Source organism: Martes martes (assembly GCF_963455335.1).
Source record: "Martes martes genome assembly, chromosome: 5".
Lineage (NCBI taxonomy): Eukaryota > Metazoa > Chordata > Mammalia > Carnivora > Mustelidae > Martes > Martes martes.
Genome location: NC_137892.1, coordinates 136138177 through 136150806, shown reverse-complemented (window position 1 = coordinate 136150806; position 12630 = coordinate 136138177). Strand labels below are relative to the sequence as shown.

General features: G+C 41.0%; 1 protein-coding gene across 1 annotated transcript in view; it reads left to right on the top strand.

The window, feature by feature from the left end:
• Nucleotides 1-2969: 2969 nt before the first annotated feature.
• The window catches only part of EGFLAM (EGF like, fibronectin type III and laminin G domains), a 373971-nt gene continuing 364310 nt past the window's right edge, over nucleotides 2970-12630 (top strand). The window contains exons 1-2 of the mRNA XM_080803310.1: nucleotides 2970-3059; nucleotides 4575-4660. The gene's annotated coding sequence lies outside the window, so the exon portion shown is untranslated. The remainder of the gene's footprint in view (nucleotides 3060-4574; nucleotides 4661-12630) is intronic.

Genomic DNA, 12630 nt, shown 5'->3' with positions numbered 1-12630 from the left:
GAGTAATGAGTCAGATGTCCGGGAAGGTAATTAGCAGTGTTCTTTTAAAAACAATCACAGCGTTTGTGAGGCAAAGACATTCCTACTTTCACCCAACATTAATTTAATAATGTGGGGTCAGGAAAGCATTCAAAGTCTGGTGGAGGTGCACTCTTTAAGGTCATTAGAAAGAAATTTGAGGAGTTTTTGGTCCAAAACTGAAATTGTGTAAATTTTACAATATGGTCAACATTAAAAACAGAAGAAATATTAAACTGTGAATGTTTACAAAATGAATGTTGTAATATCTAAAAGAATCTGCCATTTTAATGTGATTTTAATGGCAAGGTCAAATGGTCAAAATAGAGGTCACTGAAATCTGCCAGATTGGGATTTCTTTCCTGTTTTCCAGTCTCTCTTCCCACCTTGACCTAGAACAATCAGGGAGCACCCAGTTTCTGTTTACTCTTATTCCAGTTGGGATCCTCAGTGAACAATTTGTATCCCAACTTTCTCAGAAAACCATTTTTTGTGTTCCTCTTCCTGGTGTTCCTTGGGACCAGACACCATATTAGACTGCGACAGATCCTGCCTTTCTTGTGGCAGATCAACAAGCTTCTCAAAAGATGCTCATCCTTGTTATTTTTTTTAATTTTAGTATCCGCACTTCTAGTAAATTCTATTCTAAAACACATTATTATGCAGTAGTGTGCGCTAAGCCTCATGCCGAACATTTTATATGCATTATCTTTTTTGATCTTCAGAACAGTCTCATGCTGTGGGCATAATTATTTTGAATTACAGATGAGAATTCTGAGGTCTACAGAAGTTGAACACCTTTCCCAAGGCCACATGGGTATTAAATAGAACTGGTAGAATTTGAACCCAGGACTCTGGAATTCTTGACCACTATGTTATAGTAAAATGCTAGTTTTATAATAAGAGTGACTTCATTTATTAAATAATAATGACTATCGTTATAACAACATTTATTTAGTACTTGCAGTGTGTCAGGTGTTATGCTAGGTGTTTTATCAGTCCTCTCCTTTGTACCATTATGTAAGTTAAGTAAGATTGTATCTTTTCTGCAGAAAGGCGAGTGAGACTCAAAGTATAACCTTTTCAAAGTCACACAGCTGAAAAGAAGCAGACCCAGGAACTCAAACCAGAAGTGTTTATCTTTAGACCCTCACGCTCTTCTCTCTTTATCCCTCCCTTTTGGGATGTGACAGTTGAGAAGGGTTTGAATCCAGAAGGCCTCTTTCTCCATTACTGGCCTTCTGTCTACCTTCCTCCTTCCCTTCCTAGTTCAAGGCTGGAGGGGACCCATTGCAGAGGTACTGCTTGCCTTATTGAATGTGGCACTAATGCTGCCTATCCTGAAATACACTCAAATTGGATATCCAAGATGGCATCAGCTGCCTTTGAAATGAAGCTATCTTTCCTTTGGACTCCTTGAGTGAGACCACTGTTATCAGTGAAGACATGCTCAAAGGCCATGCCAAAGGAAAAACGCTCAGCCTTATAGGAGCTGATGTTAATGACACAGTTGAAACTGTTTCATGGAAATATCAACTCAAAGATTTGATCCTGAAGAGAAGGAATCCAGTCTTCACAAAAGGAAAATGGATTAGCAAATGGCATTTAAAGATAATGTGAATCTTACAAACTTGGTTGGTAAAGATGGAAACACATAGGAATAGATACAGGGTATGGTGACCATATGTCCTGGTTTATGCTTGTTTTATCTCAACATAATTAGTAGTTAGCATCCACTTTTATTCTAAAAAATGTCCTGATTTGAAAAACTATAAGGGTACCCTACGTAAGAGAATAAATGTAAATGTTGTCAGGTTTGTTCATTTATTTATTTATTCATTCAACAAATATTTATTGAGTGCCTACCTACACTGTACCAGATGGTGTGCTAGGGAAATAAAACAGGTAAGGTTCCTGTCCTCACTGAATAGGAACATCTAGTTAGAAAAAGAACTAAATACATTTTTACAGGTTGTGGTAGGAATTAAGAAAAAAAATGGCTGTGAAAAAGAACACAGTGTCTTCTCTGGGGAAGTCTAAACATGGGGAACTCTAAGGAACAAGAGGGGCCAGCCATGGGTTATGCGAGTGCGAGTCAGACTGACGAATTTTCAGGAATGCCTTGAGGGGTGATTGAGCTAAGTATGTTCCAGGAGCTAAAAGAATTGAGACTTAGGGTCCAACTTTGGGAATGAGAGGAAGTTTTAGGGGGAAGGGAGGTGGCTTGTTAACAGAATCTTGAAAGGTATTTAGGGGACAGGTGTTTTGCTGAGCCAGGTCCATGGTGGGTTTTTCTGTTTTGGTTTTTTTTTAAAGATTTATTTTATTTTATTGGACAGAGAGAGACACAATAAGAGGGGGAGTGGGAGAGGAAGAAGCAGGCTTCCTGCTGCACAGGGAACCCGATGCGGGACTCTATCCCAGGACTCCTGAGCCAAAGACAAATGCTTAATGACTGAGCCACCCAGGCACCACCCATAGTGGGTTTTTTGAGCAGCAGGTGTACTAGTTGGACTAGTCTATAAGATCCTTTGAAAAACCAATGGGAGAACACACTGAAAGCTGCTGGGGCTGGAACAAGAAGTTGCAATAGGTAGTTTCCAGTTTGATGCTTCTTAGTAGATGGCTCAAATTTGAACTGGTGCCTAGGCTGAGTCTTAAACCTGCTACCTATTGTTTATGCACATGCTCTGACTGGCTAATTAACAATTAAAAGAACGAAGCTATTGCTTTTGTGATGGAAATCAATAGTCTTTCCACAAGGAAGACATGTTTTTGTTTCATCTAAGATTGGAGGTCAGAGTAGGAGGTTATGACAGACATGCCAAAGTATAGTCTTTTAATGACAATAATTGTAGTTTGAGTGTACCTTAACGTATGAAAAAACTATTGTATCACAGGTGCTCAATTCTGATACTTCCTCTCCCCTCATCTCTTCCCTTCTCCCCCAGTTCTCATCCTCAAATTGCATGGGGACTTTTGAACCAAATTTCAAATAAATAGGATCCAAGGGAACATTACAGCTACATTTCAGGTATATGGTAAGTACATGTAGAGTTACACTAAGATTCAATTTCTGGATTGAAATGCCAACTTATTCCTTAGAGCTAGCTGATATTTAGGAAGAAATGCTAGTGATTTGCCATGTATCTGAATATGGTAGAGCTAGTGACTGCTTCACCCCTTCCCTCCTGTTTTCAAGACCCTCCACTAACCCATGTGGTGCCTTGTCGCAAACTCAAAAAGGGGCCCTTCCCTCCGGGCAGAAGCATCCATGTGCCAGGAGGCACATTGGACAAAATGAATGTGAACTGCATGTCAGCCTTGTTGGCTGGGCGCTATTGTGCAGTGAATAACCTGTATGGTGATATATAGCTTCCCTGACCACCCATCACTGTGGTTCCAAACATTCAGAAGATCTTTCCTCTAGTCAAGAATAGCAATAGGCCTGATTTGGCAGAGAAAAGAAAGAAACTTTTTGAGATCACGAAAAGATCTGAGTATCTGCTTATGAAGCCCCAAGATTTACCACTTGGTTTTGGTCTCTTGGATTATACTTTCTTCGATTTGCTCTTTGACTTCATTGATACTTTCTTGGTTTTTTTGGGGGGGGAGGATGTGCATTCTCAAGACAATATTTTTTTAAATCTACTGAATTGGAAAAATGGTTAAACTTTGTTCAGCTTACAGTAATTCTGTCTATGTTTTTATCCGTGTGGATACAGTTCCTGAGGAGTCCACTCCTGGAAATGCTTTAGAAAAGTAAAAGTTTTGGGGGATCATTCTTGTCCAGTCCTCACTCCATGTGAAGCACAAAATAGGACTCAGCTATCTGCTCTGTGCTACCATCTCTTGACAAGGTGTTCAGCTTGTCTGTAATTACAATAGAAAGTCCTTCAGTGTTCGGTGTGGCTCAATGCACATCTCCCTCAGATGATGCTCAGTGCATAGCTGAAAGCACAAGCAATGCACAACGAAAAAACTCCTCATCTGATTTTTCCCTGGGCTCACATGTGAATGGAAAAGATTTGACTCCAAAATATGGGGGAAACTGTGGTACCAGAATAGTATTTGGATTGGCTATTATAATTTACATTGGTAGAGACTTGTAAAACAGAAGAAGTTAAGGTATTTTCCCTCTTGCTTATAAATAGCAGCCTCACACCCCCAGGCAGGGGTGTTATAGGGAAGGATTATTGCACTTTTCAGGGGCTTTCAGCTACTCTAATTTTGGAGACATACCTTACAACATACAGGAGGCATGCAGGAATCAGCACTCAGAAATGCTCTGGCTGACATGTCTTCTGGCTTAATTATAGCAATGCACATCTACAGCACCACTGTCTTGAATTATTCCCATAGCAGTGTTTACAGGCTGCTCTGCCTCAGGTTTCTAGGCAATTCAACCCAGAGATGTGTACTGATATACTGTAGAGTAATTGCCACTTGGATTCAGTTGTCCTACCAGTAGACTTATTTACACTCTTTGGAATTCTTAATACAATTATTTAGAAGTCCTATGCTTTAATTCTAATCCAGTATTTTTCAAATTGTAGATTGAAATCCATTAATGGATTTGAAATCACCTTAATGGATCACTACCAGCACTTTGGGGAGAAATGACATTAAATAAAACAGAATGGTAAGTATCTAAGTTGATTGCACATAATAAAGGTTAGGGTTGTTATTTGACATGTTCTCTATATTCCACCCAAGTTATATTCTATTTAAGACATACTACTTTTTCATTACAAATATCTGAAATCACGATGAGTTTTATTATGGACAACTTTTTTTGTTCCTGCTTAGTGGTAAAATTATAGTGTATCTTGCAACTGATGACAACTTAGATTTGTTACTGTGTGTATTGGGTTTCAATGTAAAATGTTTTTCTTCTTGTGGGTCATGGTTGAAAGAGTTTGAAGCAGGTGATTTAACCCATCCTTTCCTGGTTGTCTTCTCTACTGGAACTTGGATGGTTGGTCTGTTGCTGTCTGGAGACTTTATGCAGGATTTTTGAGCTTCCAGTGTCCTCCCTCCTGATGAGGAATGGCTGTCCTCCCCCAGTAAGGAAGTATGCATTCCCAAACTGGCGATCTCTAGTGTAGTCTCTTTTTGGATGTTGAAGATGATTCAGATAAGATAGTAATAGTGTAAAAGATCTTGAGTAATGAGGATTCTCTGGTTTGACCCTCCAGTCTACCATTTGTACCAGTGCTTTCTGGAAGCGATTTCTTGGTGATGGAGCAAGGTGGCAGAGAAGGCTGCTCCTAGATACAGCTTTTGTGGATGGTACCTTCTAAGTCTTCCTGTGGTTTCTTTCTCTAGCCAGAGATTCCTTTGGCCACTCTCAACAGTGAGGGTGCACCAGAGCAGTGGTCTTTTAAGGTCCTTGACATTTTTCATGTCTTAGGTGGTCATCTCTTTCTCAGACTGACGACTTAATGGAATTCTGAGCACCATTTACAGAGTGCAGGTCACAGGGTCCTTGGTTCCTTTTTTGCACTGAATATCTGGAGAGTTTCTAGCCGTTTGTCTATGTTAAAGAAAGATAAATAATTTCTGCCAGCTTATGTCTTTCATTTTTGTTAAGTGTTCATGCTACATTTTCATTTATTTAATCATGAATAGGCAATCTATACAAATGGTTCAAAATGAGAAGTTGCAGGGGCACCAGAGTGGCTCAATTGGTTAAGTGACCAATTCTTTGTTTTGGCTCAGGTCATGACCTCAGGGGGGGATTGACCCTGTCTGGGGTTCCCCACTAAGAAGGGAATCTCCTTGAAGATTCTCTCCCTCTGTCCCTCCCCACCACCATTTTCTTTTGTGCATGTACTCTGTCTTTTTAAAATAAATAAATCTTCGAAAAGAAGGCAAAAGTTGTAGAAAGATACATATATATCTCTCTATATAGATTCTTGCTGAATGTCTCCCTTTGATAATACCAAATGTTGGCAGTGATGTGAAATAACTAACTGGAATGCTCATACACAGAAGATGGGAGTGTAAATTGGTACAAATACTTTGAAAAGCTGCTTGGAAATATCTACTACTGCTGAAATACCTTTACCTTGTGACCTAATAATTCCTCAGAAATGAGTACATGTAAGACGACCAGGAGACTCCTAGAATACTACCAGAATACTCCCAGAAGCTTTGATTCATTATATTCCCAAACTGAAAACAATGCAGTGTCCATCAACAGTAGTAGATATACACACTGTGGTATATTCATTTCTACAATGGAATACTATATGGTAATGAAGAAGAACTGCCACATGAAAAATAAAATGGATGACTCTCATTGACATTATAGCCAATGAAAGAAGTCAGACAAAAAAGATTACACACTATGTGAATCCATTTATACTGTGATCTGTGCTTATCTTTGGGGGCTGGATATTGACTATGTAGGAGCAGGGCTATCTTCTGAGGCTCTGGAAATGTTCTGTGTTTTGATCAGGGTATGTTTAAATGAGTGGATACATATGTAAAAATTCATTGATCTATTCACTTAAGATTTGCACATTTTGCCTCAATGGAATAGTAAATAATAATTTTAAGAAACCACACACACATATTTTTAAAACCTCTCTTCCCTTCCTCTTTCAGTCCTTCAAGTTCTCCTCCTTAGAGAAAGCTGATGTTACTAGTGTTTTGGTAAATCCTTTCAAGGATATTTTGTGCAGGTCCAGGAAATACATGCATACGTACATGCATGAGTACTTACATGTGTGTAATTCTTTACATTTTAAAAATACATGGTAATGTTTAACAAACATTGTTTTGTACTTTTTTCCCCCTCCAAACAATCTTGGAGGTTGTCAGGTCACTTAGGTATATCAATTTAGTGTATTATAACATAAATGATAACCTGAGTTATTCTATACCCTGACCAAAGGAGACTGTGATAAAAAGATATAGAAAAAATGATGGCAGGTGTTATCAACTAGTAAAGTCTGCTTTCTGTTGATTACTGCAATGTTAATGGCAGTGCCACCCTGGAACTAGCATCAGAGAAAGTTTTGACTTAAAATTAGTAGGCAGTTAAAAAACAAAAATTATTTCAGAAATTTGTAATTGTCCAGTTCTAGTTGAATGGTTTATGTCTGTCATTCTTAAAATTGAAGTATTCATTAAGTAATAGGAGATTTAAAACTATTTTCAAACTTCCTGAGCCCAGAGACTGGAGGTTCAAGTTCACTTTTCAGGTTTAAATGAATGTTATGGAGTCATCAGTCAAATATATTTTTTGAGCATGTGCTGGGCCAGGTGCTGTCTCGGTGTACACTCACCTGGTCTTTCTTCTGTGAATGTGATAGGGGAAGGTCTCTCTCTCTTCTCTTTACAAGGCCACCAGTCCTATGGGATAAGTCCCTACCCTAATGGCCTCATTTAACCTTAACTACCTCCTCTAAAGATTCTGTCTCCAAACACAGTCAAACTGGGGGGTTAGGGGTTCAACTTATGAATTTTGGGGAGGTACAAGTCAGCTTATAGCATTTACTAAACCTCCTCATCTGTAAATAAGGACAATAATACTTGTCTCATTGGGTCAGTGGGAGGATTGAAAGACTATCCTGGTATGTCAAAATTATCTGATGTTAGTTTTTCATTCACTTTTTAGCCACCTTCTTTTGGAGAGAAAATAATAAAAGTAAAGACTGTCATAAATTTGTGGTTATATATAGTTCTGTGATAGAATTCTGGAGTTAGAAGTTCCTACAGAATTTAAGTAACTTTAAATGACTTGTCCCAGGTTACCTATTAAGCAAGTTACAGAAACTGGGCCAAACCCTAGGTCTCAGAACCATTAGGTCTGTGTTATACTAAACTGGGTGCCTTATTTTGCTCCGAGTTGACGAGACTAGGTGGCCTGCCCAGCAGGCTTAGCTTTGTCTTGGATATTTCACAGCAATGCCGCCCCCAGACACATGCAGGCATTATGGGCTGAGTGGAACGCTATGTGCCCTGTGTAAAGCTATCCTTTCATTGGATTAATGAGCTGGGTGGCCTCTTTTGCTATGTGCAGGTCTGGCCTCATAGTATCTAGTTTCAGAGGAGCATGATTGGCCAGCATGCAGGTCAGGGAGAAAAGGTTCTGTGGGGGTCACCAGTGTCCTTGGGGATAGAGGATCGTGCTTTTCACTGGGAAGGAGGCTCTCTACCAAGTGCACTGAAAAGTGTACCAGCTCGGGCAGCTGAAATAATTTGCTCTCTAAGGGATTTGGGTTTTGAGGGGCAATATCTGCCATTGAATGACTCTCTGCATCTGAGCTCCTCATGGCTTCAGTTACTCCGATTATTTCAGCCTGCATAAACATTCTCTGCCTAGCCTGGGGTGGCTGGTACATAATCCCAGGCTGAGTGGTGAGAGGGTGGAGAATGTGCTGTTTCCCAATTGATAGGATTTAGGGGACAAAGGCTGGGGCCTAGTAGAGTGGTTCTGTGCTTGAACTTCCACCTTTAGGAATAGTTTCCTTTGTGTGTTGAAGGCTTTGGGGTCATTATGATCTGTCTTTGAGACTTCAGAACCACTCTGTAGGATGAGAGGAAGCTGAGCTTTGTGAGTTTGGGTCATTAGGTAGATATCAGACCCTGTGGAAGGGTGACACAGAGTAGACTGAGAAATATTGTAGCCGACAGGCAACCTACCATGAGTTCATAAAACCCCTATGATTTGCAGTCAAGGAAGCCAAAGTAAGAAGACTTCTCTGAGGTCATGCAACTGGTTTGGGCAGAGCCAAGTCAGATAGTCTTGGCTTCTGTTTCTGTCCTATTTATTTAGTATAAATAATGATGGAGAAAACAGAGTGGCTACAGAAGGGTGAGCCCCAGAACACAGGGAATGGGAAGAAGACCAAAGACAACCTCTAACTGGCTCCCAGCAGTGCCTAGGCCAGTGCTGGTATCTGCACTCATGCAGGAAATCCTCTCTTACAGACAGAGTCAAATCCCAGAATTCATTTGTAAGCTGATTTCTTGAATTGTGGGGCTAGTTTTTCCATGGATATAATAGTTTAAATGTTTTAAATGGTTAATTAGGTTCCCCGAGATCTGTGTGTAAATACCTATTTAATTCATGGAATCCCTGAAGTGTAGTATCAATAGGAGTATTTCAGTTAATCCTACTCAACACTTACTACATTATTACTTCTTTTTTTTTTAATTTTTTATTTACTTATTTGACAGACAGATCACAAGTAGGCAGAGAGGCAGGCAGAGAGAGAGGAGGAAGCAGGCTCCCCGCTGAGCAGAGAGCCCGATGTGGGGCTCGATCCCAGAACGCTGGGATCGTGACCCGAGCCGAAGGCAGAGGCTTAAACCACTGAGCCACCCAGGCGCCCCTACATTATTACTTCTATGGGAATATAATATAGAATGAATTTTAGGTCAGGTTAGTAGAAAGGCACCTCTTACACAGGGCAGGGGTAGCTCTCCTAAAACAGAAACTGGAGGATGGGATTAGGAGGGGTGGGTGGGAGGGCAGCCATCTTCTCTGACCTTCAGCTTGAAAATAAGAACGGTAGGAATAATTTCACCTTGCCTGCTTCATAAGTTTGAGTGAATGAGTAAAATAGTAGATGAGACTATGCTTTGTAGAGAAAATATTTAAGCAAGATAAGCCCTTTATAGGTTAATAACTCCCTAGCTGGTTTGATGGGGTCATTGAGGGGAGTGGTAAGGAGATGGTAGTGCTTTGGTACCATGTTCAGGCCTCAGGTGCTAGTAGTGAGGATAATAGAACAACAGTAGTGACAGTAAAATCATGTTTACAGAGACTTTTGTAGGTGCCAGACATGGTCCTGGGTACTTTATTGTATTAATTTATTATACCCGTTATAATGGTTAACATTATGTATTAACTTGTTGGGCCATGGTGCCCAGATATTTGGTCACACACTAGTCTAGATATTGCTTTGAAGGTACTTTTCAGAATCAAATCAAAATTAAATTTAAACAAAATGTAGAAAATGTTAATTTAACTGCTGACTCCAAAATCCCTTTAAGGAAGAGAACTATCTTTGAGAAAAGAGAAGTTCTTTGGGTAGTAGGTGGGACTCCCAGAAACTTGTTGGCCAACACTGTGCCATGAAAGGAAGAAGAGATTAGAAGAAGTTGCTTTATGTAATAGAAGGGAGAAGAATTTGAGATTCCACAAGCAATCTGCAAAAAGGTAGAAGACAAAAAAGGAGAGAGAGAAAATCTGTGTGCTGTGCAAAGTGACTCCTCCCAGAGACCATTCCAAATTCTCAATAAAGTCATTTAAATTAGTAATAAATAAATTAATTAATTAATTTAATTAAATTTAAATCAGTAGGCTTTGAAGCAGGGTACCTCCATAATGTGTGGGCCTCATCCAATCAGGTGAAGGAGGAATTTTGCCTCCAGGCTGACCTCACATTCAAACTCAAGCCTAGATAAACTCTTGCCTGAAGATCTGCCCAGTAGATTTTGGACTTGCCAACTTCAACAGTTATGTGAGCCAGTTTTGTAAAGTCAGTCTTTCTCTCTATCTCTGTCTCTATAGCTGTCTCTCTCTCTCTTACACACGCACACACACACACACACACACACACACTCACATACACACACATACATTTTGTTTCTCTGGAGGATCCTGAGTAATACAATTAACAGGGAAAGAAGCAAAAACATATAACATAGAAACTTCCTTAAGTAAGCGGCTGTGGGAGACACCAGGTAGTTGTTCGCCAAACCATTTTCTATTTCCCTGTAGGCACACAGCTACACTGCATTTCCCAACCTCCCTTGCACACGGGTGACACTGTATAACTGAGTGCTGGTCCCTGGCTAGCGGGTGAGAGTGAGACACATCTCCAGACCATGATCACCCTTCCCTGACTTAACTGCAGGGCCCTGGATGATGCTGTGGGTGCAGTGAGCCTGAGTCCCTGTGTGGAGCAGAGCCTACAGAAGCAGTTGCTAAGTGACCTGAGTGAGCAGTAAGTTTGTGTTTTGCTTAGTCTCTGAGATTTGGGTGTATGCTGTTAAATACAACACTTTCCCTGACAAATACAGTGATGTAGCTAGATTCACATCTGGCCGTCAGGTTCTGGGGTCTGAGGGTCCATCCCGGTGCTGCCCAGATGCCCTTTGCATCCAGTAATCAAGAGCTCAGAGTACGAAATGTCTCTCTCACTTTCCCTGCCTGCGCCTAAAAGACAAGGATGCCTGAGAGGTTCAGAGCACCACATCCTGGAGCTACATGCTAAACACCACATTCCAGGGTACGGGAAACTATGCAGAGGAAAGCAAGCGCCCTGGATATGTACGGGGAGGGAGCTGAGGAAGATGGGCACGCATTGTGCACTTGATCTATTTCCTGATTTCCCTGGCTGTGGCCTTTGTCTTCTTCGAGCAGGGGAGTTCCTGGCTCTTCACGAACTAAGAAGCCTGGTCTGTTTATGTTGGAGTAGACTGTGGAAATATACAGCACGTTCTGCCCAGTGCCAGCCATTCCTCACTTGGAGGTGCTTTTTCCAAGCTTAGTTCAACAAAGGAGGAGAGAGCTGCCCCAGTGCTGCTCAAGGAGGCTGGCGCAAACACATTTTTCCACATAAATGTTGCCATCTATAAACAAAATCAAGGTTCAGGGCGAGGGGGTGGCTTCGTCTTCCCTTTTCTGCTTAACCTGTGGTACCTAGGCTAATCACCCTGTCTAGTCTGGGGCAGTTATACTTTCTGGATTTGTCTAAGGTCAGAAAAACCTAAGTCAGAAAGTGACAGATTGGGCTCTCGTGACCAGATTCAAATGAATTGACCAAGTCTTTTCACCCCATAGAACACAGAAATCCCAGGGAGAAGCTTTGAACTGGAAAGGGCTATGTTGATACACGAAAGCTTCCTCAGAAGCCGCTCTAGCAACCCTGCTCACATCAGCTCTTAACGCTGAGAGGGGACCATGCTCGCAAGCTCCGGCATGAAACCTGAACCTCGAGGCCTGTGTTGTCTGGCTGAATCTTTGGGAAGAATTAGTTTGCTTTAGGAAAACATGAATTTAAATTTAGTCCAACCCCATGAGGTCAAAAGAAAGATTTTTTTCACAGATTTTTCACTTTCCAACCAGTGTCAGATTCTTTAATTTCAGCTTCTGTGTAGTCCGTTTTTTAAAAAATTAGAACATGTCTTTGTTCAATGTGACCACTTAATTTATTTTTTACCATATAGACCACTGACGACTTTTGTTTAAATGAAAGAATACAGGGGTTCCTGAGTGGTTCAGTCAGTTAAGCGTTGTCTGCCTTCGGTTCAGGTCATGATCTCAGGGTCCTGGGGTCAAGTCCTGCATTGGGCTCCCTGCTCAGCAGGGAAGCCTACTTCTCCCTCTCCTCTGCTGCTGCCACTACTTATGAGCTTCCTCCCTCCCTTCCTCTCCCTCTGTGTGTGTGTGTGTGTCAAATAAATAAATAAAATCTTTAAAAAATTAAATAAATGAAGAATACAGGAGATTGGCATGTCCTTGTGCAAGGCTGACACACAAATTTGTGAAGAGTTCTATATTTAAAATATTAAACAGGGGTGCCTGGGTGGCTCAGTGGGTTGAGCCTCTGCCTTCAGCTTGGGTCGTGGTCCCAGCGCCTGGGATCG